Source organism: Engraulis encrasicolus, chromosome 5 (assembly GCF_034702125.1).
Source record: "Engraulis encrasicolus isolate BLACKSEA-1 chromosome 5, IST_EnEncr_1.0, whole genome shotgun sequence".
NCBI classification, from domain to species: Eukaryota; Metazoa; Chordata; class Actinopteri; order Clupeiformes; family Engraulidae; genus Engraulis; species Engraulis encrasicolus.
The window spans coordinates 54,446,740-54,451,739 of NC_085861.1; positions in this window are offsets into that span (position 1 = coordinate 54,446,740).

Here is a 5,000-nt window from a genome sequence, read left to right on the forward strand (position 1 = left end):
CATACTATAGGCTAAGTGTAAACACCTGCGTTCGGTATGTTCACATACAGTGCATACATCTTAACAAACAAACACACGCAGACCACACGGAAACAAACATTCAAATAGACAGACAGACAGACAGACAGACAGACAGAATGACAGACAGACTGTGCACACATTCAAAATGTCCACATTACATGAGGACATTGAGATTTTTTTGTAAGACATGTTTGGAACATTTTCCCCGTATTTAGACAGGACAGTGTGGGAACAAACAGGAAGTGAGGGGGGAGAGACATGGGGTTAGGGCTGGGAAATGACCTAGGCCGGATTCATTGAATGGGTAATGCAGTGGAAGACTATGGTGGTTCATGTGCAAAATGGCTGACACATTTGTTGTGACGTCACGTGGGAAGGGTCAACAGTAGTGGTGTCAACAATGATCGATTCGGCGATCCGAATCGATCCGGGGCATGGACGATCCAGATCCAGATCCGGCAAGTTCCAGAATCAATCCGGCAATTTTTTTAAGTTTCAATTATTTCCATGGATATTTCGGGAGCAAATGAATGTTAAATTAAATAAAAACACTTCAAAACATTGCAAGACTGATACAGACTGATACAGAAAACAGCCAATAAATTGTTGCTCAGTATCTGACTACTTGTATTTCCTCATCATGGCTGAACATTTGCTTTGCGTTCAGTAGAAATGTAATGCATTGCAATGCGTTGTAGAATTGAATCGAATCGGATTGGATCTAATAGAATCGAAACGAATCGGATCTACTACCTCCCGAATCGTGATCGAATCGGATCGTGAGGGCAGTGTCGATCCACACCACTAGTCAACAGCCATGTTGTTTTTATTAAAAAAAAAAAAAAAAATCTAAACCCATCCACCACCCTCCCCTAATGGGGACTTTTTTTGTATTTCTCCTTTTTAATTCTATGTATTTCTTTCACATCATAATAATATAACCTAATAGCATAGCTCCAAAATGTAATTTACTTTGGCTGATTCACTAAAATTCAATCTATACGAATTGTTCAATATAATAATAACGTGAAGGAGTAAGGACCATTAAACATCAGGTTAAAAATACAGAGGCCATAATAAACAAAAGTAAAAATAGATAATAAACAATAATACAATAGTACTGAAAAATAAATAAATAAATAAAGACTTTTCTAGCAACTACATCTTTTAGAGTTTTCATTTAAGGCTAGTTTATTATTTGTCTATCTTCACACCAGTCTTCCCAATGTTCCCCTTCTATAAGTTTCATCCATCGTTTTCTATACATTGCAATTACAGTTATCAAAATTGTTCTTGGGGCTGAAGCAGTGGCGTTGTAATTACAATGTTCAGATGATGACACAAGCTTTGGACTGCCATCTATGTCAGAGTTCCTAAAATCACACATAATATGCACTGACTTGTCTAATTTTTAAATCCAAGAAAAACAAACATAAAAACTTTAATGTCTGAAAATGTTTGGTGGAAAATGAGATATTTCGCTACTCGTCCTCAGTGATATTGAAGTAGAACCAAGACCACCGTAATGCAGCAAAAAATATTTTACACATCCGGGATATTCCACACATCATTGTTCCCGTATAATAATGAAGTCAAATATTTTACTTTTAAATCTCTTCAAGACTTGGTCTGACCAAGAGCATGACAGTTAACATTTCCCAAACCACATGGTTGACCCGCCTCCCTTGGTTTGCTACTGGTTGTTTGCTTCTCGACAAAGTGGATATTTTCGTAAATGTGCACGAAATAAAGTTGGAAACAATCACCATATCACTTGTAAGCAGTGGCGTGTGGTGGCAGATGCCAAGGGATGCCAGGCATCCGTTATTCCCCCAACAACAGCTTTCATATTCGTAAATCATTAAAACATTCTGTCTATCGAGTCTCCTGTTTTAATATTCCCTGGATCTCATTTTCTCAGTAAGCTGGGGAAATAGCGCACCTGCCCCCTCCCATAGGTTAACCATCTGGTGAAACAAAGTACTACATGTCTCTCTGTGAACTGGTGCCAACTTGGGTTGGCAGCCCTAAATTTCTGGTGTATGCTTGACCAATCAGATAGCTCAAAATTGGTCACGAGATATATCATATCGCCCGTCTATGATTTGCCAAGGAGGGAAACAGATGATACTTCGGGATTGGCAGCCACTTTACCTGCCAGTAGAAACTACATTGAACAGGCTACGGGCAAAATAGTGACAGTCAAAGCGTGCGCACATGGCCGATGGCTCCCAATGTCAAGGCAGGCAATGCATAACATGGATTTAACATAACGACAGGATCTTCACATGGACACAATACATACACGTTCAGGATAACTTCTACAACAGTAGGCAAACTTGGTTTATTGTTTCAGAAAGGTAGATTATAAGCAGGCCAACTAACGTTTTGTGCAGCTAGCTTTGTTGTTAGCTTTGTTGCTCGCTGCTTGTTAGCTCTTGCTATTATTCATGGCAACAGGCTATCGGTTACATGGCGCTATTCCGACATGCCGCTATTCCGACATTGATGTCTATTGTCGGAATACCAGCACGTTAACCCTAACCCCAACCCTACCCCTACCCCTAACCCCACGGCATGCCAGATGTCGGAATAGAGGTATGTCGGAATAGCGATATGTAGGAATAGCGGTATGTCGGAATGGCGGTTGCCCCCCCCCCCCCAGGCTATGGTGATTAGATGGCATAAAGTGCCACCAGGTCCTAAATATGCGCATCATGCCACTTCTCTGTGCTCTGTTTCAACCATGTGCATCAGGGTTATTTTTTCCATGGGGTTTGCTTTAGTATGTTTGCGCTGGAAATCGCCATACATCTGGCAACCATAGAGAGTGCGCACACACATTTGACATTCTATACAAGAAGTGCACGTCTCAGAGCAGCCGGTTGAACCTAGTCATCAGTAGAATAACTTTCAAGTGGTCAGTCAGTGCATGGTGTTCGGTCACGGTGTCTGTTATTGCATTCTAAGGGTTAAGGATGAGACTGAATTGTGTTTAGGGGGCTTATTGTTGAGCATCTGGTGTCGTGCTTAACGTGAAAATTCTTGAAGTGTTGCTTGTCCCTACTCCAACTCTGAACAGACAGTTTTTTTCTTGTTATTTCTTAACAAAAGTAGTCACCTGCATGAGCAAGAGCTGTAGCTCTGGGCGAGGTGTGCTGTCGAAACAAAACAGTAGACCTTTCCATCCCGTGCTTCGCAGCAGTTCTGGGCAGTTCTGGTAAACGCCTACCTGGCTCGCAAACATACAACGCATCTCATAAATGATAGGCCCTGATGATTTTATTCTCATGGACTCGCTCGCCAAACTTTCTGCCCAGCTTGTTGTCCCAGTCAGCCGCAGGTGACCCGTACATAACATTAGAGACAAGACCACTGGTAAACGCCCTCCTGGCTCGCAAACTTTCAACGCAACTCATAAATTATACCTTATTGATTTTATTCTCATGGACTTGATTGCCAAACTTTCTGCCCTGCTTGTTGTCCCAGCCAGCCGCCGCTACTGGTTAATAATAATGTAATAATAATAGTAGGCCTAGTTGTAATAATAATGGTACTACTAGTAATAATAATCAATTATTAGATATAATATATTTATTTTATTTTTTTCCTTGGCTTCCTCGGAAAAAAACCTACGGCACGCTACTGCTTGTAAAATTGTTTAGAATGTCATAAGAAACAGATTTTTTTATACCCCGAATAGTAAGTGTTAAAGTCTCAATTCCGGGGCCAGGCTCACCACCTCTGTCCTTTGGGTGACTGTTTTGCTGTATTGAGTTCTCCTGTCTAATGTCCGTTTGTGTTTTCTGTGACCTGTACAACCTTTTGGTCTTAACATTTTTATGGCATTGATATTGTGTGAGTCATGTACCCCATCAGGAGGGTGAGCAAGGGTATGTTTATGACCATTCTCTCACATCTACATGTACTTCCTCTTTTTTAACTTTGTCTTTGTGCTTATCTCTGTATATCCCTCTTTCCTCATCTCTTTGTATCCCTTCTTTCGGTTCTCTGCCCAATGTTTCATTCTTTCTCTCAATGCATAGCTGTGACTCTCCATCCCTCCCTGCCTCCCTCATCCTCTGCTTCAGGCTGATGCTGGTTATCAGGAGGTTAGGTGGTTGACATGCATCGACTCCTCTTTTTCATTCTTCCCCCTCTCTTCCTCTCTCTATCTCTCTCTCTCTCTCTCTCCCTACATCCATCTCTCTCTGTCCCCCGCTCCCTTTCTCTGCTGCAGGGTGGTGCTGGTTATCATGAGGTTGGGCAGGTGACATGCATCTACTCTTTTTCATTCTTTCACTCTCTCTATCCCCACATGCGTTTCTCTTCCTCCGTCCATATCTCCCCTTGCCCCTCTCTCTTCTGCGGGGTGGTGGTGGTTATCATCTCTCTCTCTCTCTCTCTCTCTCTCTCTCTCTCTCTCTCTCTCTCTCTCTCTCTCTCTCTCTCTCTCTCTCTCTCTCCATATCGCCTTCCCTCTGCCCCCCCTCTGCCTCTCACTGCCTGCTTCAGGCTGCAGGGTGATGGTGGTTATCACGAGGTTAGGCGGGTGACACGCAGGTGAGTTGTCACGATGGCAGATTGTGGCGCTCTGTATGGATTTCCTGTCAGTGTGGAGGTGGGCAGCCAGTCCTCCCCATACACCACAGACAGCAGGTAGACAGAGGTGGGGAGTCAACCCCATGTCTGTCTCTCCTCCCTACACGCACATGTGCTTACACACATACTGTGTAGTATACTCACACAATAACACACACACGCACACATACACACACTCTCAATCACTCTCTCTCGCTGTCTCTCTCTCTCTCTTTCACGCACGCGCGCGTGCACGTGCACACACACACACACACACACACACACACACACACACACACACACACACACACACACACACACACACACACACACACACACACACACACACACACACACACACACACACACACACACACACCTCTGGTGGTTTGGGGCCC